Genomic DNA, 26,890 nt, shown 5'->3' with positions numbered 1-26,890 from the left:
CAAAGTTGCAGGATATAAAATTAATGCACAGAAATTGGTTGCATTCCTATACACCAACAATGAAGCAACAGAAAGAGAAATCAAGGAATCGATCCCATTTACAGTTGCACAAAAAAACAAAAAATACCTAGGAATAAATCTAACCAAAGAGGTAAAAAATCTATACACTGAAAACTATAGAAAGCAGATGAAAGAAATTGAAGAAGATGCAAAGAAATGGAAAAAGATTTCATGCTTCTGGATAGGAAGAACAAATATTGTTAAAATGTCATTACTACCCAAAGCAATCTACATATTCAACGCGATCCCTATCAAAGTAACCATCATTCTTCACAGAGCTAGAACAAATAATCCTAAAATTTGTATGGAACCAGGAAATACCCCGAATAGCTAAAGCAATCTTGAAAAAGAAAACCAAAGCAGGAGGCATCACAATCCCAGACTTCAAGCTATACTACAAAGCTGTAATCATCAAGACAGTATGGTACTGGCACAAGAACAGACACTCAGATCAATGGAATAGAATAGAGAACCCAGAAATGGACCCACAAACGTATGGGCAACGAATCTTTGACAAAGCAGGAAAGAATATACAATGGAATAAAGACAGTCTCTTCAGCAGGTGGTGCTGGGAAAACTGAACAGCGACATGCAGAAGAATGAACCTGGACCACTTTTTTACACCATATACAAAAATAAACTCAAAGTTGATGAAAGACCTCAATGTAAGACAGGAAGCCATCAAAATCCTCGAGGAGAAAGCAGGAAAAAACTTCTTTGACCTTGGCCACAGCAACTTCTTACTCAACACGTCTCTGGAGGCAAGGGAAACAAAAGTAAAAATGAACTATTGGAGGCCTCATCAAAATAAAAATCTTCTGCACAGCAAAGGAAACAATTAGCAAAACTAAAAGGCAACTGACAGAATGGGAGAAGATATTTGCAAATGATATATCAGACAAAGGGTTAGTATCCAAAATCTATAAAGAACTTACCAAAATCAACACCCAAAAAGCAAATAATCCAGTGAAGAAATGGGCAAAAGACATGAATATATACTTCTCCAAAGAAGATATCCAGATGGCCAACCAACACATGAGAAAATGCTCAACATCACTCATCATCAGGGAAATACAAATCAAAACCACCATGAAATACCACCTCACACCTGTCAGAATGGCTAACATTAACAACTCAGGCAATAACAGATGTTGGCGAGGATGTGGAGAAAGAGGATCTCTTTTGCACAGCTGGTGGGAATGGAAACTGGTGCAGCCACTCTGGAAAACAGTATGGAGTTTCCTCAAAAAATTAAAACCAGAACTACCCTAGTTCTAACCCAGCAATTGCACTACTAAGTATTTATCCAAGGGATACAGGTGTGCTGTTTCAAAGGAACACATGCACCCCCATGTTTATAACAGAACTATCAACAGTAGCCAAAGTATGGAAAGAGCCCAAATGTCCATCGATGGATGAATGGATAAAGAAAATGTGGTGTATATATATACAATGGAGTATTACTCAGCAATCAAAAAGAATGAAATCTTGCCATTTGCAACTACATGGATGGAACTGGAGGGTGTTACGCTAAGTGAAATTAGTCAGTCAGAGAAAGACAAACATCATATGACTTCACTCATATGAGGACTTTAAGAGACAAAACAGATGAACATAAGGGAAGGGAAACAAAAATAATATAAAAACAGGGAGGGGGTGAAACAAAAGAGACTCATAAATATGGAGAACAAACTGAGGGTTGCTGGAGGGGTTGTGGGGGGGGGATGGGCTAAATGGGTAAGGGACATTAAGGAATCTACTGAAATCATTGCTTCACTATATACTAGCTAATTTGGATGTAAATTTTTAAAAATAAAAAATAAAGTTAAAAAAAATTTTATTTAAGTAATCTCGACACCCAACATGAGGCTTTAACTCATGTCCCCAAGATCAAGAATCACATGCTCCACTGAATAAGTCTGCCAGATGCCCCAAAATGCATAGATTTTTATTAATCTATTTGCCCTATCACTCAACTTATTGGCATTTAATTTGCATTGCTTTGTGAGCAATCACCACCCTGTCCTCTCAGCAGCAATGTCTATCACAGTCATCAAACTAAACACATTCACCTTTCCTTCAGGACACTTACAACTATGAATAGGGGAATTCTATAAGAAAACAGTAGAAAAAAATATTGTTAAAAAAAAGAAAGGAAAACAGTAGAAATTCTTGTCTTTCTCTTTAATTTCTCAGACTCAGCCACTCTAGATTTTCTGATGCCCAGCATGAGGTAGGTGTGGCAACCACAGTGGTGTGTGGATTGTGGGCGCTCTCCTACTGCATTTCTGCAATAGGGCTGAAATATGTCACTATTGACACCTCTTTCTTAGGCAATACCAGATGCCTTGTAGGTTTGATCTAATTAAAATATGAATTTTTTTTTTTACTCTGATCCTTTGCTCACCAGATTAATTTTCTCATCAGTAGTAAAGTTCAATGATTCTAAAGCGTGACAGTGAATCAGATAAATCACCCACCCTCCCCCTGGGAAGGCATGAGTATTTGGAGAAGGAAATCCAGCGGAGTGGGGGAGATACTCCAGTGAAAGGCTGTCCATGGGAAACATGAGGCCAGAAGGACAGAGAGTCCACCCTCATACTTCTGTAAAACCTCTCACTTCTGTTCTTCAGGGTCCACACTTCAGCTATTAGTGAGTCTCCTCTTTCTCATCTTCAAGTTATATTCACATTTTGTTTTAAATTTATGGATGCACATGTATGTTTGTGTACATTCATGGATGCCATGTTCCAGGTATTGATAAACAGTAGTGGAATGAATATATTTATTTTCCTTGACCTATTTATAAGGGTAGATTCTTCTTGGCTGTTCTCTATTTTCCATAGTATTCTCCATTCAGGTTCATTGTCCCATTCTAGATTTCTTCCCTGAGTGGTTCAGAATAGGGCTGTTAGGAGAAAAGATACAGCTTCAATCATGTCTGCCTTCCGTCGAGCTCATTAACTTTTATTTTTCTTTCCAAGAGTGTTAACACTAAGAACATTTTCTTTTTCTGGTGAGTCTTAGATGCTATGTTACCCTCACAAAGAGAATCTCAGGACGAGAGCTAGGAAAGTCAATGGAATGCTCTAGAAGCCAAAAGTAAGCTGTTAGTGTCTGGAACAACCTATTAGGATTTAAACTTAAAATAAATGTTTTGTAGTTTCCACACATCTTTAACAATTTACATTCTTTGAGCTTATTCTAAAATCTTGGATTAATTTACCGTTGACACTCATGTGAGCTGATTCCATGTCCAACTGTGTGAAAAAAAGACTTGGCCAAAAAGCCTACAAAAACTACCTGTGCCCATGGGATCACCAGGTGTAAAATCAAATGGTGAATAGGAAGTGATAAGCTGGTCATATTCCCTCTGATAGCAGAAATCCCAAGCAGCTCTTCTCCATTTTATAATCTATGCTATGATTACTAAATGCATTAACTGTTCCCCCAAACTGTTTCTGCTCAAAACTCAATATACTTACCAAATGCCTTGGGGTCTGACTTCTCCCTTTCTTGGAACTTTCTAAGAATTCTAAGAGTGAAAATGATTTTGAATCATCTTTGGGCAAGGCTTCACCTTGGGGGGGGGGGGGGCTCTGTGACCACCAGTGAGAACCTGTCATTGAGAACCCAGGGTGATCTGTCAGTTACACCATCTGGCCGTTTGGCATGCCAATAGGTAATGAGAGTAACTTCAGGCACAATTCAGTTACCCTGCCTATTCCTGAAGAAGTGAGAAGTAGTACACTGGCTTCAGGCACTGCGTTCTGACATCAGTGGATGGGAAATGCCACAGAATGGGAGATTCTTCTGTTCTCCTTTCAGCAAATGGAGTCAAGACCACTGCTTTCCCCTAGTACAGAACAGAAGCTGGGTTTCAAAAAAGTGGAGGATGCGTCACTCTGAGAAGACTTGTAGTCACAAAGCCTAATAATTGCTGCAAATGTAGCAGGAGGTAAGCATGAAGCAAAATGTCTCTTGATATGCAGGAGGGTATTTCTGAATGGGAACTGTGGTAAGCCATTGTTTAATTTCTATTCACAGTTGTCATTTTTCTTCCAAGTACACAGTACATACTGGCTTTACCTACTCCGAAGAAGTGGAACCAGTGTTCTGGGGGGTTACAACCAAATTTATTTGTATTTTCTATAGGTAAGCTGTCACTTCATCCATGAAGAAAAAGAGTGGAGCTACTTATAAAGACACATTTCAAAGGAAAGGCAATGAAAGGGGCTTCCCTTTGCAAATCTAATTATTAAAAATATGTGGTAAAGTTAGACTTGCCTTCAAAATTGTGGAATATTTAGGTAGAAGACAAGAAGCCTTCTGTATGCTATAGACTCTGTGGTGCTTAAAGCTCCTTTTGATTTGATTTTGGAGTTGCAGTTCCCTTTGCCCAAGATAATATACTACCCCACAGTCCAATTTCAGCCAAATATATTACTTTATTTCATTTATTTGACTGGTCTGGCAATTCACATGGTTGGGTTTTTTTTTTCAAGTTTATTTATTTATTTGGAAAGAGACAGAGACAGCACAAGTGGGGAGAGGCAGAGAGAGAAGGGAACAGAATCCCAAGTAAGCTCTGCACTGTCAGCATGGAGCTCGATGCAAGGCTTGAACTCATAAAACTGTGACATCATGACCTGAGCCAAAACCAAGAGTCAGCTGCTTAACCAGCCAAGACACCCTCATGCTGGTCACATGGTTTACTCAGTCCTGAGTCTGTGTCTCAATATTGAGGACAATTAGTAATTTCCTGACAGATTTCAATCCAAGTTCTTGATTTGTATGTCCTAGCTACATGACCTTGGACAAATTATACAGTTTCTTTATCTGTGAAATATGGAGAATAAAATACCAACACCACTGGGATGATGAAATGATTATATGAGATGACACATGTGTAATGTACTAATACACCTTGGTGTGAAGTGTAAGCATGAAGTTGGTATTAACTATTTTTAGATTTAGACAGGCTGAGTCTGCACTATCAGGAAGCTTCTAATTCTTTCACTTTTGAACATGACCCTGAGCTTCCATTATTCCTAATTAAAAGCTGGGAGAAAGGAATAAAACCTACATGAAGCTGAATGGTTATTAGATACATACAACTACACTTTCTATTAGAGCTAAGGCATGGCCCAGGTAAATTTGCTTGTAGTAATACATGTAGCGAAAAAGAAATGTGAATGTAAAGCCTAGAGATTCTGGTTAATTTATGGCTGTAAATTTTAGGACTTAATTCAAGAGAATATTAGTGAAGTTTCAATGCTGGGATGCTTGGAAAATATAGAATTGGCAAGTTTTTAGTTCTATGTTATTTTTAAATCCAGCATTATTCTAGAAAAAAATGTCTTTCCTCTTAGAAACTGAGAACAAACTGAGAGTTGATGGGGGGGTGGGAGGGAGGGGAGGGTGGGTGATGGGTATTGAGGAGGGCACCTTTTGGGATGAGCACTGGGTGTTGTATGGAAACCAATCTGACAATAAATTTCATATATTGAAAAAAAAAAAAAGAACTTTTCAAACTAAAAAAAAAAAAAAGAAAAGAAAAAATGTCTTTCCCATTTATCCAAACTCTTCTCTTCACAGTTGACAAAACTAGCTTTTGCTGTTTTTAGAAGTAACTGATTTGCACTCTCATTACAAATGGAGTCATCCTAATAAGTCATTAGCAACATGTATGACTCCAAGTACTGTAAAGATATTACATTCTTGGTTAGAGTGTGAGATAATCCATAATTTAAGTGGGTACTAATTATGAGATTTGAGGCACTTAACTATAGTGCTGTACATGAACAGCTAGAAATTTTGACCATTAGAAAATGGTCCATTCTCTATTTGGATCCCCATTTTTTCAGAAAAAGAAAAGGATATTATCTTATTATATTTTTGCCAGCTGTCTAGAAATGAAAATCAAGCCATAGACAATAACAGATAAAGATAACAGAAATGGGGAAAATAGAGGAACTCTAAAATATGATTTTGTGTGAACTTGAGTCTCAAAATCACTTTTCACATGAGTGTTCTACAATTCTGAGATTATTAACTCTTGATAGGGAAAGTGTAAATTTAATTTAAAAAATCACTGTATTTTATGCCTGATCCCTACGTGTGAGCTCTCTGTTTTAAAGAATAACATACATCACTTCAGGCTTGAAATGTTAGTGTTACTTCGACCTACCATTCCCTGTTACCCAGTCACCTTACTGGGGACTAAATTACTACTGATTCTGCTTCCACAGTGCGGTTCATTTCCACTCTATCCTTTCCAGGTTTGCAGTCAAAGCTCTAGTTGAAGCTTTCATTGACTCTCACCTAGCCCTTTGCAGCAGCCTACTAATTGCTATTTGTAATCCCTATCTTATTGCTTATAAACTCTCCTATACATTGCTGCTGGGTTAATGTTCCTGCAGAATAGTTTTAGTCCTGCCATGCATTTGACCCAAATAAATGACAGTTTGGCAGTGTCCAAACTCTAGAGCTGAGCAAACTAGGTCATCTCCAGTATGGATGCCGTCTTTGACAACACCTTTTACATTCCTTCCATTCATCTTCATTTCCGATACATCATAGTTACTTTACAGTCAAAGAACACACGCTGTACTGTCTTATATCTGAACCTCACTTTCGTGGCTTTTGGTCTCCTTCAAGCAGTGAATGAAGCCCTTAAAAGCCTTTCTGATTTTACCTTTTGAAACCTTTCTCACTCCTTTCCCATCCTATTAGGTAGAATGAACCAACAGAAACATCATTCTTGCTCAGATCATCTGCTGTTTAGAATCATTCTGAACCTTTGTCCAGACAACTATTCTGACTGATGTGATCTGGCACTTATGATAAAATTATTTGTCTTTTATCACTTAATACTTGATTGGGATTTTGAACTAAAATAAGGGGTGAACGTGGAATCAATTTCAGCAGATTTGGGGGGAAAGGAAGAGAGAGAGTAAGACCAAGAAAGTCAAAGACACTTCTCCACCTGGCACAGACCTGGCTGGATCTGATTCAAATACAGCTGCAAGAATCGATGTAGACACAAGCATAATCGAATCTACCGCATACAACTGTTGTAGAGCAAGAAAGATGAACTGTGCCCTCCCTGGTTGATTAGAGAGGAGAAAACTAAATGCTGACCTGGACTGTCTTGTGGTTCATGCACAGCTCGCTTTGGTACTGCACTGCAGTCTGGGAAAGAACACTATCACTGAATCCTGAGATGGAGGCTCCCTGTCCCAGCCGTGTAACTGACTCACTGTGGAACCTTCAGCACATTTTCTCCCTGCATTATATCTTTTTATGAAACAAATGGCCCAGTCTTCTCAGGGCCCCTAGCACTCTGATTAATTGCATTATGATTTATGAGTTCTATAAAAACTGCATCTCCCTTTGATGCAAACACTAAATACTCAGTAAGACCAAAAGAATGTTTACAGACGTGTATTAAAATATCTTACAGGTGTTTCTCCTTGATCTCTCTTTTCTGACATTGAGTTTAGGTGATTATAACTTGCCTGGCTCAGTCTGTTAAGCATCCAACTCTTGATTTCTGCTCAGGTCATGATCTCAAGGTCATGAGATCAAGCCCTACATTGGGCTCCCAGCTGAGTGTGGAAGCTGCTTGAGATGCTCTCTTTGAGCTGTTCTCTTTCCCCATCTCTGCCCCTCCTTCCCCCCCCCCCCAAGCATACATTCTCTCTCTCTCTCAAAAATAAATACAATACAGTGCCTGAATTATTTTGGAAGTGAGTAGCAAATAGACATTTCTTCTCCACCTTTCATGCTCCAACCAGAATCTATCTCTCACCCTTAGTCATGAAGGGTACAACTGTCTTAAACACCAACATATTTGTCAAGGAAAGTATTTTTGAGCTTGCAGTTTTCCCTACCTCATTAGTTGGTTCACAGCTCCTGTGGTCTCTTAGATCCAACATTGTTTATGTCCAATATTCACTAGATGTTTCAGCAAATATACAGAAATTCAAAAGGCAGATTTTCCTTGGAAGCAGAATTTGTACCTTGAAACCAATGGAACTGGGGCACCTGGGTTCAGTCAGTTAAGCGTTCAAACTCAGTTCAGGCCATAATCTCATGGTTCACAAGCTCAAGCCCTGCATCAGGTTCTGTGCTCACAGCTCAGAGCCTGGAGCTGCTTCAGATCTGTGTCTCCCTCTCTCTCTGTCCCTCCCCGACTCACTCTCTCTCTCTCTCAAAAATGAATAAACATTAAAAAACAAAAAGTAATGGAACTGCTAATAATGCCTTTCAGTCCAAGGAAACTTAAGACACTAGGTTCCTATCAAACTATGATTACTTACTCTGTTTCCCTTTTGTTCTCAATAATCTATCTCATCATGGGCATAAGAAGAAAACAACACATTACTAAACTGTGGACTGAAACCTCTGACAAGAGCAGAGGTCATTTGATAGCTTTCACTTAGCAAACACCTTGCCCTCACCCCCTCACCACAGGAGCAATGTATATTCTCATTGTCATTAACAATACCTTACATTCACAGAGTTCCTAGAATGCACTTAACACATTCTCTAGTAAATTGTTATACCTTTCTAATTTGCTTTCAGGTAATGCACAGTGTCTGTCAATTTAACTGAACGGGCCCAGGAACAAGTTAATTTTCTCCAAACCTCTAAAATGTTACAGGAAAAATAAAAAGAATAAAATATCTATCTGTAGACATCCTTATTATCAAGTGATTTCTAAACCAATGATATGAGATTGCTTCCTAGCTTAAGTATTTGCACTTTTGAGCAGATTTGAATCTCTTTTCTAAAGACTTTGTTGGCTCTGCCTGTAGGTTTGTTATGACTCACCTACAGAAGATTTGTGCTCTTTTTAGGTGACAAGGGTTTAAGCTCCTTAATTTCCTAACAGAATAACAACAATGCTGCCTGACTGTTGAGAACAAGCTACTTTCCTTACAATTAACAGTAAAACTCAAAATAGCTGCCCTTCAGTCATTCTCCAGAGAGCTCCTGTCAAAAGTGAATTTCAGATTAATGATATTCAAGAGACATCATTAAAGCAATATTTATGTCAAGTTTTCTCCTTCTATTGAGTTCTAATAAGCAATGCACTTGGACTACATTAGCTTAATTCCCTTCCCAATTGCCTCCAGTGCCAATAGACCAGCTGTCTCCTCCAAAGGTTGTTCCCATTGTATGGGGGACCACTGCCGCATTAGGTACCAATGTCACTCTTGGCAGACTATTATCTTGTTCCAGGTGTCACCAGCTCCTACCAGGTACCACTGGAGATGCCACCATTGAAAACGCTAATATTCTGAAAGCATAATACCAAATGGGCACTCTGTTCTCCAGAATCCGTGAAGTGCCAGAAAGTTTTTTAGGTCACCATTAAAATGGTATCCTGATGGGTATCTCCCACTCATTTGCCAGACATGCTCAGACATTTTTCAAATTTAGCAATGAATTCTATGTGGGCTCAAACATGCCACACTGGTATTTTAAATATAAACTACCTCAAATCATTTTTAGAAGCAGGAGAACAATGTTATAAATCCAAATGTAAGTAAATATCTACAATTTTTTCATTTATAGGAGAAATGCAGAAGAGACTGTTCAATGTCAAAATAAAGAGATTCGTATGTGTTGCTATTTGAGAGCATCCAAGTATAATTTACTGAACATGAAAGAAATGACTCTCATACAAATATAAAATTTACACATGTAGAAAAATGATTAATTCAGTAATAAGGAAACCAGTGAGATGGCAAATCTAGTTCCAAAAGCACTTGAGCAAATGGATTATTACAAGCATTAAGAAAGAAAGGAAAGGAAAGGAGGAAAGAAAGAAAAGAGAGAAGGGAAGAAGGAAGAGAAATAAAGAAAAGAAGTAAAGAAACAAGAGAAGAAGAAAGAAAAGAAAAGAAAAGAAAAGAAAAGAAAAGAAAAGAAAAGAAAGGGATGATTGAATTAAATAATAATAATAAAAACACTTAATGTCCTATAGGGCGAAGACACCATAACTGTTTAGGTGATCTTTCATATTGGACATAAATATAAAATTGAACATGTTTCTGGTGCAAATGAAATAGTAAATAACAAGTTAAACACAAGTATATTCTCCTAGAGAGTTAAATAATCAAATGATAAGCTTGTTAAACAGGATTCTAGTAAAAAGAATAGGCCTCCCCTGAATTTTGAATTATATCTAGGTTTTGGATAATATTTTATAATATTCTCCCATTTTGGCTATAAATAATTGGCAAAGAGTATTCCTGATTACACTAGAAAAGGTTGGTCTCATATTTTGGCTTGATAATTTATAGATGCAGAGTAAGAAGATTAATTACTCCCATGAGCCTCCATGAGCCTCCATGAGCCTCCTTGAGCCTGCTCAGCAAATCTAGAGCTATTGGGTATCAAGCAAGTATTGAGCTCAGAGAATTAACTTCTTCCTGGAAATTTTTTAAAATTTCTATTTATTTTGAGAGAGAGGAGTGGAGGAGAGGGGCAGAGAGAGAGAGGGAGAGAAAGAATTGCAAGCAGGCTGCACACTGTCAGGGGAGAGCCCAACACACGGCCTAATCTCATGAACAGTGAGATCATGAAGTGAACTGAAATCGAGAGTCAGATGCTTAACCAACTGAGCCACCCAGGGGCCCCTCTTCCTGGAAATTTTTATAAGGAATCTTAGATTTGACTTTTAAACACTTCTAATTATTTAATCTTCTACCCAAAGACAGGAAACCAAGCCCAAGAAATTTTCCTCACCTGCTGCACATATAAATTTATATGAATTTCTCTTTCCTTAAAGTTACTAAAGTAAGCTAAGATCCTTGGCCTTTTAAGAAGTGACTGTCTTCATTAACTGTGAAGCTGGAGCCCTGTAAGCCAGTTATCAAGCCCATATTCCTCAGAGGACATTGTAGGCATTGACTTCTTATGTAAAGTCAATCTGTGCCCCATTCGTGGTGGGCTTCTCATAGCCTATTAAATGTGTGTTCTCTCTAATATGGCACATGAACCAAAGCACTTGCAAAGTCAACTTGTCTATATCCTGGTAATTAGGGGAATAGATACTTACGGAACACATGCAAATAAATATATTGCCATAAAAAGTAATAAGACCCAGTAAAAGTATTTGCTTCAGAATTCTGAGGAATTGGTGAGAATCAGATACAATTTTTTAAATGCTTCACTTAGTTACAAAAGCATAGTCTATTAAATTGAGAATAAGCAATAAGAAGGCAAAGTGCTTCCTTATTACCAATCAGAAAATAGAATATTAAAACATTAACAATAATACCTGAAAATAATCACATTTAATTTCCTTCATCAGTTCATTCAGTTTTATGTAACTAATTCTTGTTCTGCTGAATTTGGGGTATGACGTTAGAAAGGCAAAATCAGGGGAGCCTGGTGGCTTAGTCAGTTAAGTGTCCAACTTCTGCTCAGGTCATGATCTCACGACTTGTGAGTTCAAGTTCTGAGTCAGGATCTGTACTGACAGCTCAGAGCCTGAAGCCTGCTTCGGATTCTGGGTCTCCCTTTCTCTGCCCCTCCCTTGTTTGTACACTCTCTCTTTCTCTCTCAAAAATGAATAAATGTTAAAAAAAAAAAGGGGGGGGGCGCCTGGATGGCTCAGTCGGTTAAGTGTCCTACTTCAGCTCAGGTCATGATCTCACAGTCGGTGAGTTCGAGCCCCACATCAGGCTCTGTGCTGACGGCTCAGAGCCTGGAGCCTGCTTTGGATTCTGTGTCTCCCTCTCTCTCTGCCCCTCCCCTGCTCATTCTCTGTCTCTCTGTGTCTCAAAAATAAATAAAAACATTTTTAAAAATTTTTTAAAAAAGGCAAAATGAAAATGATTATGAGAGGACATTTGGTCACTTGGTTGTGATAAAAGGATGGGTGCCTGATAACAATAAATAGTGTAGTTTAATTACCCGTTAAAGTGACAATACAGTTCAGGGGGTTGGGGGACTGAGGGACTTAGTAGGTTAAGCATCTGACTTTTGATTTCAGTTTTGGTCATGATCTCATGGTTCGTGAGTTCCAGCCCCCTGTCGGGTTCTGCATTAACAGTGTGGAGCCTGCTTGGGATTCTCTCTCTCCTCTCTCTTTCTTATGCTCTCTCTCTCTTTCTCTCTCTCATAATAAATAAATAAACTTAAAAGAAAATAAAATGACAATACAATATGTTAAAATACACATAGAAAAAGTAACACAATTATAGATAATCCTAGCTTCTTCCATTTAAAAAAAGTTTTTTTTAAAGTTTATTTTCGGGACAGACAAGAGTGTGAGTAGGGGAGGGGCAGAGAGAAAGGGAGACAGAATCTTAAGCGGGCTCCAGGCTCTGAGCTGTCAGCACAGAGTCTGAAGCGGGGCTCGAACCTACAAATCATGAGAACATGACCTTAGTTGAAGTCAGACGTTCAACCGACTGAGCCACCCAGGCACCCCAATCCTACCTTCTTTTAAAAGTGAGAAACTTATGGGTTTTTTTCTTCCAATAATTAAGAATATAAGCCCAACACAAAGCAAAAATATTTCTCTTGAGAATCAACTCTGCTCTAAGGGCAGATTATATAGTAAGTAGGTAAAGAACAGCTTTACCAACCCATTTACTTCTCCTTTTAACAAGGAGAAAAACAAGTGTATTTTTTCATCAGTATTATTTGACAATAAAAGATTCACATACTTCTTTAAAAAATGATCATACAAAAAAGCCCATCAAAACTGAGCTTGCTTGAACAAAAATCCTAAGGCTGGAGAGAACGTTCAGCATCATTGTGTGTTCCAGTGATGATTCATGAACTATGGATAAAAACAGGGTCAACAATGACAATTACCTCCACTTCCCCTTTTATCTGTTCTTCCCCCGGGGGAGGATCTCCTTGAAGATATAGCTGGCCTTTAGCAAGTAAGTGAATCTCTCCTGGGGCCAGATATGCCCAGTCTTCAGTTTCATAATAAAGAGATTTCTCTAAGGTCTGGAGCCTCATAACCCCTGGAAATATAAACACATAGCCTCAGAATTAGCTCAGGAGTTTCTCACAATATAACCCTTTGTCTCTTGAGGAGATAAGTTATATTATTCTTTTAGAAGAGAACAATTAACTAAGTAAATGCCTACCTCAATTCCCAATGAACTATCTGCTTTGCTATATAAATTGCGTGAAATTTTATGGTGACTTTGTAGTCTCTTGAGGGCTTCCTACAGGCAAGGACTCTGTTATATTAACTTAATAATAAATCAGGTATCTTTCCATAGTGGTTCTGGAGAGGTCTCTCTTTGTTGGCAAGATTTTTACTTCTCCAACATCTACACACTAGACTTTTGCCCTTCTCTATGCTCTTGCACATCTGGGTTGACTTCACACTTAATGTGAAAACAAATTTTCTCTCTCTTTCCCTTAATAAGCAAAAACAAACCTCATTACCTTGCTACACAGTTGAAGGTGTTTACCATTATTTTCCTTCAATAACTTTATTCACTAAGCATACCTAATATATATGAGTAAAATCTTAATATATAAGCATATATGTAAGCAAACTAATGATATCTAATAACATAAAACAAGAAAGGTATGTATATGTGTACTGAATATATAAATATTCAATATTTTCAATTAAATTGGATCCTGAGTATCATATCAAGCTGACACACTATATAATTAATGTTGATATAATTACTGTTGACATAAAAATGTTGGAAATAAATTTAAAAAACACAAAGAATACAAACAAACTTTAAAAATAGAGAAAAAAATTGGAATAGGCAAAAAGTATTTGTTAGAATTATGTATCCTTGGGCAAACCTTTTAATGCACTGATATTATTTTAAAAGGTATGCTCTCCCACCCCACTTCTTTGCCTTGTTTCTAAATAAGAAGAATTCCCTACCCCATGCTCAGATTTCATTATATCCTTTTTTTTAAGGGTTAATTTATTTTTGAGAGAGAGAACACCAGCAGGGGAAGGGCAGAGATAGAGAGGGAGACAGAGAATCCCAAGCAGACTCTGCGCCATCAGTGTGGAGCCTGACACAGAGCTTGAACCCACAAACCGTGAGACCATGACCTGAGCCAAAACCAAGAGTCAGATACTTAACCAACTGAGCCACCCAGGTGCCCCATTCCTGATATCCTTTTGACTGTAGAATTCTTGAATTCTGATCAGATACTGGTTGCTGTCCCATGGGTGGAAAAGAGACAATGTGGAAACAATAAAAAGAATATGAATTTCTTTTTTTTAATTTTTATTTATTTATTTTGAGAAAGAGAGTGCACACAAGCAAGGAAGGGGCAGGGAGAGGGGAAGAGAATCCCAAGCAGGCTTCATGCCATCAGCGCAGAGCCCAATATAGGGCTTGCACCCACAGATTGTGAGATCATGACCTGAGGTCAAATCAAGAGTTGGACACCCAATGAACCAAGTCCCACAGGCACCCCAAGAACCTGAATTTCAACATCAATGTTGAATTTACTGGAACGAATCCTTGACTCATCTGCATTTCAGTTTCCTCATCTATAAAAAGATCATTTAGATAGCTACTTGCCAGAGTTATTTTGGAATTTGTATGGTAGGTGCTCAATAGTTGGAAGCTGCTATTATCATCAACATTATTGTCATTCTACTTATCATTTAGAAGATGTGGTTACTGTCCTTAAGGAGAACGTCATGTAGAAGTGGGGAATAAAACCAGTAAACACATATTAATGATTATTGTAATAAGTCATCAGCACCGCCCTGGAGATGTAAATAAAGGGCTTCAGAAGAGAGGAAAATCATTCTTTTAAAAATTTTTTAAGAATGTTTACTTATTATTGAGAGAAAGATAGAGAGCACAAGTGGGGGAAGAGCAGAGAAAGAGGGAGACACAGAAACCGAAGCAGGCTCCAGGCTCTGAGCTGACAGCACAGAGCCCAATGTGGGGTTCGAACCTATGGGCTATGAGATCATTACTTGAGCCGAAGTTGGATGCTCAACTGACTGAGCCACTCAGGCACCCTGAGAAAAATCATTCTTAAGAGCTTAATTTCCCATTGTTTAGACAATAACTAGTTTTCAAAACCTGTTTGTTTAATATAGCTATTAAGATTATAAATAAAGGACAGATTCGAGTAGTAAAGTTTACAATGTATACAGTGATTTCTACTTTTCTATGAGTGAGTCTTTTAATCACTCAAATCTAGCAATGGCACAGAGGGAATTGAAGATAAAGAAGCAAACTGAGCTTCCCAGCTTGCATGGGAGCATGAAGTCAGGGAGGATGAAATGGGGGAGGTGAAAAGATGTCCCCTCAAGGAGGGAGAGAACCCCAGAATGGTAGGTATCAGAAAATCATAAATTTTACTCTCTTTTTCACATCACATGTATGTGGAGATCCCACTATACCAGGTGCTCCATAGGTGAGAAAAGCAAGTGAATTTCTGGGGCTAGTGGACTTTCAGCCTCATTATGTGTGAGAGTTCATTACTGGACTCTGGACAAAACATGGGGCCAATAAGAATTCGGCAGGGAGTACTAAAAATAATATTTATTACTGGGGCACCTGGGCGCCTCAGCCTGTTAAGTGTCTGACTTGATATTGGCCCAGGTCATGATCTTGCGGTTGTGAAACTGAGCTCCGTGTTGGGCTCTGCACTGACAGCATGGAGCCTGCTTGGCATTCTCTCTCTCCCTTCTTTCTGCCCCTCCACTGCTCATTCTCTCTCTCTCTCTCTTTTTTCTCTCTCTCTTTCTCTCAAAATAAATAAATTAACATTGAAAATAAGAATATTTATTATCTGTGATTTAGCAACTAGAGAGCAGGTACTAGGAAGTGAAGAGAACTACAACCCCATCATCGCACACCTGAAGTAACTATGAAAGGTGGATCAGTGCAGGTTTACGATGAAGGCATCTCCCCAAAGGAGAACCATGATTTACCTAAGGTGGTAGATAAAAGAAATTCCTGGATACTTCTGAGATCCAGCGTATAGAAAGTGTATAGAACAGTGTATAGAAGGCTGATATATAATGCAAAGGAGCAAAGTCACCCCAAATCTCCCAAATCTCCAGGCTCATATGAGAACTAAAGCATGAATGCTGCAGATAGACCCAAGTGTTTTCACGGGGAGAGGGCTCAGAGGAATTCTCTCTGCCTCTAGGTGGCTGATCCATATCATGCTTGATACGTCTTGTCTTTTTAAATGTTTATTTATTTCTTTATTTTGAGAGAGAGAGAGAGAGAGACAGATGGCGTAACTGGGGGAGGGCAGAGAGATAGAGAGGGAGAAAGAGAGAATCCCAAGCAGGCTCGGCACTATCAGGGCAGAACACCACGTGGGGCTCGATCTCACAAATTTCAAGATCATGACCTGAGCCGAAATCAAGGGTCAGATGTTTAACAGAGTGAGCCACCCAGGTACCCCTATCATTCTTGATATTTTAATAAAGTACAAATAAATTAAGTTTAATAAAATTGGGAAAATAAAAATAAAATAGCTGATATTTATTAAACACTGTATGCCAGGTAAAGTGCTAATAATTTTACTTTCATTTTTGTTATTAATTTTTCATACAATCTTTTGAGTTTGGTACTTTAACACCAATTTTGGAGTCATCATGGTAAGATAGCTAAGTCAATGGCTGAGTGAAAATTCAATTGCAGATATGTTTAACTTTGAAGCCCGTGCTCTGCGCAATGATTGCATTTACAGTGGTTTTGTTAAATACACGTCTCAAAGTAACTCTAGTTCTGATTTTTCCTCCATTCCAGATATTCACAAGAAGGAAAGGAAGGTGGTAGGAGAGAGTGGTGAAGGCACCATATGGCCCAGCAATATTCCATGGAACTAAACATCTATGGACATTCGTAAGCATTTTTTATGAACAAATGTACTGCATATGGCTATTTTGACACAAAAGAACAAGTGTTGATGTACACATAGAAGTAGGGCTAATTTATAGAACTGTTCACACAATTCATTTTAAGCTATTTATTGACTTTGTATGATTGATTTATGCTTATATGGTAGGGTTAAAAGTCATTATGAGAACAGCTAGAGCCACAAGTTCTCTTAAAGAGGTAATAGGGTGTTTTTCAGAAAGGGACACTTTCATAAGGTGTTTGGGGCAAAAGGCAGGTCAGTAGAAGGCCAGATATCAAGAGGGAGACCTAAATGCTGCTGTATTAGAAAAAAATCAGAATTGGTAGTGAAAAGAGCAAAGAAGAGAAGGAAAAGGACAGGAAAGATAAGAGAAAGAGGATACTCAACATAGTATGTTACAGGATTTTTGATTCTAGGGATATCTAAGATTCAGTTTTAAGTGATTTCAGTTTATGAGTCTCAACATCAGGCCCTACCCTCCTCTCCCAAACTTTCAGTCCAGTCTGCTACCCCCACTTATTTGTACATCTGTGTGTGTGTATGTGTGTGTGTGTGTGTGTGTGTGTGTGTGTGTGTGTGTGTATGTTTTAGGAAAAAAACTATGCTGCTAGAGCGAGATACTCTATCAATGGTATTAATTCAGAAGACGCAAGAACTCAGAACCAGAGGTGATCATGACAGTGGAAATCTCTGAACAACCAAATAGAATATACTTAATCTTTAGAGACAGGGTGTCCCCCTGATAGAGTTACAAAGAGATTCATGAACAAGTATGTATGTCAAAACAGAAGGTAATAATGTTGAGTACAAGACTACAGCATAAATGAAAACAGTTGGAAAGCATATAACAGGTTTTCATGAAAATAAATGTTATCTTGAGATTGCTTCAATATCCTTCAATATTGAACCTAAAACTGTATTTAATTATGAAGCTTAGCAAACTTCTATACCAGCATGGCTATAGTAATAAAGACTGTCAGGCTATCAACAACACAACATAATAAAACTATAAATTTTATGTCTGCCATGAGTATGGAAATATCTTTGGTGTGTAGCTGATTAACATTTTTGAAGAGAATCGGGAGGCAGTAAATGTTTAATTGGCATTTGACTTTTTCTCAGAATGACAATCTGAACTGTTTATACCACTCATTGAAATTTCATTGGAAATTTCCATGAAAGCTAGCATCACCCTGAAAACACTTCTCTCACTATATAGAATGACAGTTCTATTAGAGATGTAAGCAAGACTATATGGACAGCACAGGTGTGCTTTTGAAATAGCCAGTAAGATAATGTGGCACATAGAATGTGTCCATTTTCACCATGTCCCCAGGCCTCAGAAATCAATAATCTGGAAAGGTGGCTGCTTTTCATTAGGTACCACTTGCTATGTCCATCATCTAACATGTCAACATGAAGGAGAGTCTGCTTCATACTATGATGGGCTTGTAACATACATTTCAGTTCAGGAAGGTGAAAAAGAAATGACTTTATTTGATCAGTGTGGAACATAGACTGTATGTGCCTTTGTGGGTTTTTTGTTTTATTTTTTTTATTTTTTTTAATATTTGGGTCTAACTTTTTAAGCTAGAAGAATAATAGTTCATTATGTAGAAAATGCCTGTTCTTATAACATTATATGTGTCTTACTACAATTCTGGTGGACACCTTGAATTATGTAACTAGCACTAAGAATATATTTAACTAAGGACAATCCATGACTCTTTTTGTCAATAATCTACAAGTCCTAACATATGACTTAACAGGGACTTGAATGCCTTTGCTCTTAACTATTACTGACCTGAAAGTGATTCTCTTTGTCCCTCTTCTCTTTTCCTCTTTTCTTCTTTATCTTCTCTTTCACTGGGGAGGATTTTTTTAATGCAGCAACTGCAAGACAAAAACAGAGTCCTATTGTTCCTCTCATTTTAAAATTACAACTATTTTCAGCTCTAATTATCCAAGTCTTTATTTAGAAAATTTAGCTTATTTTAAAGGGTAAAGTTTTTTTTCATCTACCTTTTTTGCTTGTCAGAATAAAGCAAAAGATGACTGAGACATCCTCTGATGGCTTTTTCCTTGCTACTGTGATCTCATTCCTCAATGACACATAGGAACTGGTGCTCAAATTGTGCAGCCCACGCAAACCCACTTTATCAGAACCAGGTATAACCTCTATTCCTCATATTTAAAATACCACTTTTTCAAAGGTTGGAAACTTTCTACCGAATAACACTGTCATTTCAGAATCAAAAGCAGCCTGATGCAGACTTAGAAGTTCCATCAGCAGAGAAGTCTCATCCTTTGGTACTCAGTGGATGTTCTTTCCAGTGATGTGCTAGTGCATATTTAACTACTGGCTCTCTTGGTGGGGAACAGGTGGGAAGTCATCTGATATAGCATGTGATGATTTCCAAGGTGTAAACACTGCCAACGTGGCTGAATTCAAACCACTGACATGATGTTACTGACTATGGAATTAGAATAGCTTTGCAGTAACACACCATTATATTTCCCCCATACAGACACCGATGTAAATAACCTCAAAAACACAAATAACATAAAATATCATAAAATAATTGGAAGGGAATGAGTTTTTAGCAGTTATTCCTTTTGTTTTTAATGTAACTAATTTAATTGTAGGTTTATATAATTTAATTCTTAGTAACGGGGTGTTTATGTAATGAAACTGGCTCACGACATTCTTGAAAAGTTAACAGTGGGTCCTCACAGGCTGATACAGGCCAGCTTCAACACAGCACTAGCTCTTTGACTCTATTCAATGCCTGCTCCTTCCCAACACTCAGAGATTAAGAACGGGAGGAGGATGTGCACGTGAATATTCATTGGACATCTAATGTGTTTGAGTCACAGTGCCCAATTATTTATAGATCTTAACAAAACTAGAATAGTATTGGTTGCATACCTACTATAGAGCAGGCCCAGCACTAGGCATTTTTTCCATATTACCTCATTATGAACGTACAACAAATCCATGAAGTGAGGGTTAATATGCACTTTACTCATCAGGAGCTCAAGTGTCATGGAGGGAAATAGCTTCCCCAAGACTATTCCATCTAGTAAGTGAGGATCAATCAAGTAAATTAGGATCACCATTCAGGTGTCTTAGACTTCACATTCTTTCCTTGTTACTGACCCTCATAGTAACTTTCTGAGGCAGATTTTACTACTGCTTTATACAGGTGAGGTTTAGAAACATCAGGGGATGGTTTCGGCGCCATATAATTTATAGATGGGATGACTGTACACTTTCCAAGCCCATGGTTTGTCTACCACAATACATTGTCTACCTCAACCTCAACATGCTCCTTTCGTTGAGGATGTAAATTATTTGATTTACTGAGTTACATGTAAGTTTAAGAATTAAGGAGTTACCTCCTCAACAAAAGCATTTGTAGGTTAAAATAAGCCAAAGGGAGAAGAGAGTACTTAAGACAAAACAAAAGACCCATAACCACAAAAGTCAAGTAACATCTATGAGCCAGGATTATAAGATTTTTGTTAGCTTGCACATCCTAATACTTTTCCAGCAGTATTCTTATTCTTTCCATCAAAGAAAGAGGTCTCCACTCAATATTTGAAAGAAAGAGTTTCATTTATTGCCTGTTTAAGCAAGTGAGTGCCGTACTTGAAAGACTTAGCTTTTCTGAGCAAAATAGAAGGTTGATGTTATATCTGTTTAGCTTCATTCTTTCTTACTTAAGGCAGGCCTTCTCAATATGATAGAGACCTTGACTCCAAGAAGCTCCAACCTCATACCTTTCTTGTGTATAATTAAAGAGGCAAAAATATTCCTACTATCAGAAATAAGGAACTTAATAGCAAGTCTCTCTGATTGCTGGGTTTGAATACCATGCCTCTTGCTGGACCAATCCAAGTACAGAGCAATGAAATGGTTCAGGCCTGGGTCACTTCCTATGTCTGTGATGGGGACTAAGAAGTTGATTACTAGGGGTGGGTAGTCAGGAATAAGCAAAGTACAGTTACATTTTTTAAAAAATAGTAATGGGAAGACTTTGTGAACAGCCCCAAACAATGACTATCAAAATCCATTATAATGAAATGTTTTCTTATAACACCTTCTACATTTTTCATGCCTGGTAATCTGATTATTGGTCAAGCAGTTTCCCTTAATTGAAACTGTCAAGGCTTTTACTGTAGACAAAGTAGAAAGTATTAAAACTGGCATAATTCATATTAAGACCACTCTATTATTATATAATTCTCCCTGGATTTCCATAATTTGAAGTTTTAAGGAGTGGATTCATTAATAAGTTAGACAAACAGGGACACGCATTGTAAAATCACCCTTCTAAAGTCCACTTAATGCGTGAGGGTGGTGTTTCACCATTATGTGTCCATTTATGGAGGGATAATTCTGAAATGCAGGGAGTGGCCTCAAGCTTCTGGCATTGCACTTTCCACCACAGGGACTCTCACAGATCCTCTGAGCAAAGACCAGTGGATTAAATTGGAGACTAGGAAGAAAGAACATTTCCTCCCAAAAGATCCATCAATGCCAAGAAGTGAGACAAATGTCTTGTAGAAATGAAAGGAGGAGAAATACATTCAAACTTATATTTGTCATGCAGTAAGACATAAAATACAGGGATGTACTTGTATCTTGCTGGTGTAAAAATGAAGTGCGTATACATATTTCATTCCTTCAGTTATAAGTATAACCACATCTTTCTTTCTCATCATTAACCTCAACACCTCCCTTACTTGCACAGTAACTAGCAGCTTTATGATCATAAGGTAGGCAGAGTATGGAAGACAAAACTAGGAAGGAAATCAGAGGACAAGAGAATGGTCACAGTAAACAGGGTAAGCCCTGACACATGAGACCCTTCTGTGGTGAAAACCTTGGCCTCCATTGTCAGCATGTTCTATCTCTTCATTTTGCAGGTTTCCCAGGGATTTAGGTGGCAGAAATGGTATAATTCACACTCAGTTCAGAGAACCTAAAAAGGTTCTACTAAAAAGGTATTGTCCTTAATTTCTATATGTTCCATTGTTATTTACCCCTCTTCTTTTGCTTTTGCATTTGGAAGGAAAAATAAGCACAAAACACCATGTGGACTGTATAGGTAGCACCTGAAGAGGGTACCACCCTTCAGAGGGAGAGGTTGCTATCTCTAAGTGTGAAAAACACATAAGACAATACCCACCAGGAAAAATAGCATAGTATACCAGGAGTCACGATCTCCACTTTTGGTCTGGCCAATCCAATGCCTGTGCAGGAGATGTGGAAGAGGCCACATTTCTGATGTTCTTCTACTTCTTGCAGTTGAGTACAATCATGGAGGGGCTAGGATTTTTAAAACAAATGTTTAGTTTCATGTGTCAAGAGGAAAGTTGAGCATGAGCACCTATTTTTATCTCAAGAAACCTCCTTGAAGACTACAGGATAATTAAGGGAAGAGGACACAGCCTAGTAAAGCCTACCTTCAATATGAAAGATCATAAGGCTGATCTCCCTCATCCCTCAAAACAACACATTTGCACACACATATGCATACATGTGTACCCACATCACACACACACATACACACGCAGAAGTTTGCTAGAGATCCCCTTTTCTGTTCCAGAAAGGAAAAGCTCTTTTCAAATTCCTTATTCATATAACTGATACTCAATACAAGTTCACTGCTTGAAAATTTTCCCAGATAGAAAGTGAAATTATTGCCAAAAGGATATAAAACATGTCACCCTTCCATGAAGTTGGTGTTTTGTTTTGTTCGCAGAATTAAAATGGAACAAGGACTTTGAAAATTAAAAAAAAAATCTGCAGAAACATCTTTCTTTCATGATTATTGGTCACTCATATGTTTTTGTTTTTACCAACAAAATTCTGGATATACAAGCAAAACTGAAATTAGATGAAATTCTGAAACCTCAGTTTGGGTGGCCACCCTTTTGAGAAATATGTGTACATCTGTGTGGAATGTATGAAAGAGAATGGCCTCTAGTGGTTTGGTTCAGTGAGCTGGGTAAGTAAGTCACTCATTCTTTACTCATCCCTTGGTGCGATTTGCACTGAACCAGATTACCTTGACTCGCAAGGATGTTTTCAAGGAATCCATCATTTTGGTGATGGACTTTACTATTCCTTTTCCATATGGTGAAAATTCCATACTTAGAGGACACCAGAGCCTTCTCCAGAATTTTCTTAGGGAGCTAGGGTAAACAAAATGGAAATATTTGGAGAAAAATTAAGGAAAGAACACTAAAATAAATAGATTTCATAAAGTACAATGTTGTGTTAATGAAATTTTTATGGTACCCTTGAGAGTGATGTTTTTTTTTTTTGGTGAGAAAAGAACATTCAGAGGTTTACTTTTGTTTAAAATATAAATATTTAACTTATTAAAGTTTTAGATGAAAAAAACTAGTTATTTCTTCTGCTTTTAAGTTTAGCCAAATATTATTATTCTGTGTTTAGAAAATTTTCAAAAGTCACTTTGAAAGGATTCCCACTAAACACTTAGCTCAAAAATTTAAAACTGCATTTTATATTTCATTTCTTTTTCAAGTGTTCTCTGAAATAAACAAAATCCTCTCTAATATTAAATTATTCTTACAAATCTAACCAACTTAAAGAGAGAGACTTCCTCTTAAGATCACAAGTCTTAGTAGCTCATTTATGGATTTTAATTTAAATTTACAAGGCTATTGCTCTAATGGGCCAAAATTCTACTAAAAACCATTTAAAAGTTATTAAATTCCAAAATATTTATTCATTTTATTTTTTTTATTTTTTTAAATGTTTATTTATTTTTGAAAGAGAGACAGAACATGAGTGGGGGAGGGGTAGAGAGAGAGGGAGACACAGAATCTGAAGCAGGCTCCAGGCTCTGAGCTGTCAGCACAGAGCCCAACGTGGGGCTTGAACTCACGATCCGTGAGATCATGACCTGTGCCGAAGTCAGACGCTCAACCGACTGAGCCACCCAGGCACCCCAATATTTACTCATTTTAAAAAAATACAAAAATATTTACTGTATAATCTGGATTTTCACAAACACTTTTACCTTATTCTTATATCTTCATATGGTTCATGTCTCTGGAAGACAATTAATATCCAAGTTAACAGAGATTGCTTTGTACCAATGGTTTTAGCCAACATCTGGGGACATCCAGGGCAGTGTTGTCCCTGACTCCCACGGAAACTATGTAATATTAGGAATTGTCTTCTCAGCAATATACTTGAAGATATTAACAACTACAGAGTTCAGCTGGTTCACTGCCTAGCCTCTTGTGGACAGCCCTGAACTCTTTGTTAGTTGTTATTCAATGACTCTATACTTCAAAGGGGTATACTGGGATTGACACAGAGTCCACTTCCATATATTCAGGTTATAAACATCAATTAATTTTGATATCAATGCAAAAAACCAATCCAAGTTTATTCCATGTATTTCTTGGGCTCCGATGACGTGTAAATATCTAATAGTGAAGACCCTTGAACTTGATGGGTCTTCATAAACCAGTTTCCTTACTGGAGTTCAGCCCCACATGAACAGTGTACTCCACTAAAGTGAACCTATTCTGATATATATTTCTGGACCTCTCCTTGGCCTTTGGACAAGTCATTTTGCCCTCTTGGTGATCTAATATATAAAGGAGGCATCACTACTTGTCCCCAAACTCATGCTATTATTAGAATTAATGAATAATGTCTCAGACAATTTTTATTAAGAGAATTCTATCCAAGAATAACAAGCTGTAAGCTAACAAGCCTATTTTAAGAGGTTCAATTCTGATAGGAAGGATGCTGGCCAGTGTCCGAATCACTGTTCAGCTACTTACTATTCAGTGAACTTGGAAAAGTCCCTTTCCTTTCTGATCTCTTTAACTGGGGATCTCCTACCTGCCTCAGAGGAATGTTATGAAGATCAGAAGATATAATCCATGTGAATGGGCTTATGATGAGTAGAGTACCATACTAATGTGTACTCTAAGTTGCTGCACGTGGTGAATTTCTGTAGTCAGCATTTCTGTAGCTGACTTCCCATACTGTTGGTCCCAGGACACTAAATGGGTCTGTAAAAAGGTACTCAGGACACTAGACTGTGGTATCAGAAAGACAAATTCCATATAAACACATATTACTAGTTCACAATTCTCAATTCACTGATATTTCCCAAAGCTCAGTAACAGAGAATTCTGGTACATACATAATCACACCTCTGGTTCCTATTTGTCTTCCTGGAATGAAAGACTGAGGCAACTTCACAGCTCTTAGTGCATGCTGTGAACAAGTGTCAGAGCTAACATCTTGTCTTTAAAAAAAAAAAAAAAAAAAAGCTAATTTTCTCCCTACTCTGATCTCTCATTCAAAACAAGGTGGAGAGAAAAGATCAAAAGGAAAATGAGAAATACTAATTAAAAGTTAATGTAAAGCCAAAAGGAACCTTTAGTTTCCAGGAGCAATTTTTAATAAAGACTGTCTTGGACAAAATACAAACATTTAAGTACCAAACAAAAGAAATGAACACAAATAAAAAGGCTAATAGTGAGGAATTTTTAAAACAAATTTGAAGAAGTCTATGAGACAAGAATTTGGGGTGACGCTTGACAGTACTATTGTGGGTACATTATAAAAAAATATAGAATATACAACTATATGAACTTAGGTTTGGCTTGGGATATATTTCTTTGATTATACCATCACTTGAATATTCCTCCAGCAAATCTTTTTTCCTAAAACAACACATATCACAATTAAAAACTTAACGGCTCATTTTTTCTGTAAAGTGGAGAATTTTAGGTATTACATCTAACCCTCCATATTGATGTAGCAAACAGTGTTCACAGTCTGAATTGATTTTTAAGGGACAGGGTGATATATAATTCCTAAATTCTATTTCCAGCTTTAATACAAATGTTTATGAGCATGAAGTCAATTTTTAGCAAAAAGGCAGAAAACATAGATTGTATTCTTAAAAAGAAAATGATCATCATTTGAATTACAAACTAAAATAGGAGGCAACTCAGATTTTAAAGAATAAATATGCAAGCATATCAGAAAGTTTATGGGACTCTTGTTACCAGTTTTTCAAAATTGTAGCAGAAAATCAGGCATTATGATATACCATATGATAACTATGATTTTCAATGTGTTACTTAAAAATAATAAAACAGGAAGGAGAAATTATTCACTCATGTAGTCATTATTCAGGACCCAGAGCACTATGTGTTTTGACTCCCTGGGGTCTTACAATTTACAAGTTAAAAGTACATGTGAAAACTGATTAAGGGTGTCCAAGAAAAAACAAGTAAAAACAACATAAGTGTTAGAAGACAAGTCCTTTAGGTAAATATTGAAGGAACTATAGTTATTTAACTTGGATGCAAAAGGACTGTCTTCATTGATTTGAACGAAGCAGAGTAACTAGAGAGTTCCATTTCCTCCAGGCCTGAAAAAGAGGAAACAAGGAAGAAAGGGAGGTTAGTTTTGAGGAAGAACTATCTGCCTATAAATGTTCTGAAGCACTAACTAAGATTACCATGGGAAGGCGTGGGCTAGCCTTACCAGAGATCTTTACTTTCAGGAAGGAAACCATCTATCAGGGAGTTTATCATATAAAGCCAGGCCATATTTTTCCTGACATCTTTTTCCAACTGCATTTATCTTTGAAAGAAATATTGCTCTTTCATAGGAAAATGTTCTTTACCATGCTTCTCCCACTTCTTAACACCACCCCCTAAGAAGCTACTTTATCACCAGATAATCTGTGTAGCACAGGATGATTAAAGTTCCATTAGTCATTAATGGTCTTAAATGGTCCCCTTTCTCAAGGATGAATAGTCAAAGAAAAATAACTAGAAATGAGTCAGAATCAGACTGTTTCTCCTGGGAAGGATATTCAGTAATTTTAATCTGTTTTAATGCACATAGTGAAACTTTGAATTCCATTTCTAGAATCTATTT

At 37.4% G+C, this 26,890-nt stretch overlaps 1 long non-coding RNA gene across 1 annotated transcript; it reads right to left on the bottom strand.

Moving 5' to 3' along the window:
- Window positions 1–2,831: 2,831 nt before the first annotated feature.
- Window positions 2,832–18,778, bottom strand: LOC122200585. Its single transcript, XR_006193863.1, has 3 exons — window positions 18,734–18,778; window positions 12,904–13,061; window positions 2,832–2,968 (listed from the first exon to the last, which is right to left on the bottom strand). It is a non-coding gene; the product is annotated as an uncharacterized LOC122200585 (long non-coding RNA).
- Between the last annotated feature and the right edge of the window lie 8,112 nt (window positions 18,779–26,890).

The sequence above is a fragment of the Panthera leo genome, chromosome A1 (genome assembly GCF_018350215.1).
Source record: "Panthera leo isolate Ple1 chromosome A1, P.leo_Ple1_pat1.1, whole genome shotgun sequence".
Classification (NCBI taxonomy): domain Eukaryota; kingdom Metazoa; phylum Chordata; class Mammalia; order Carnivora; family Felidae; genus Panthera; species Panthera leo.
The sequence above is the reverse complement of the archived record's forward strand: the minus strand, read 5'-3'. Positions and strand labels throughout refer to the sequence as shown.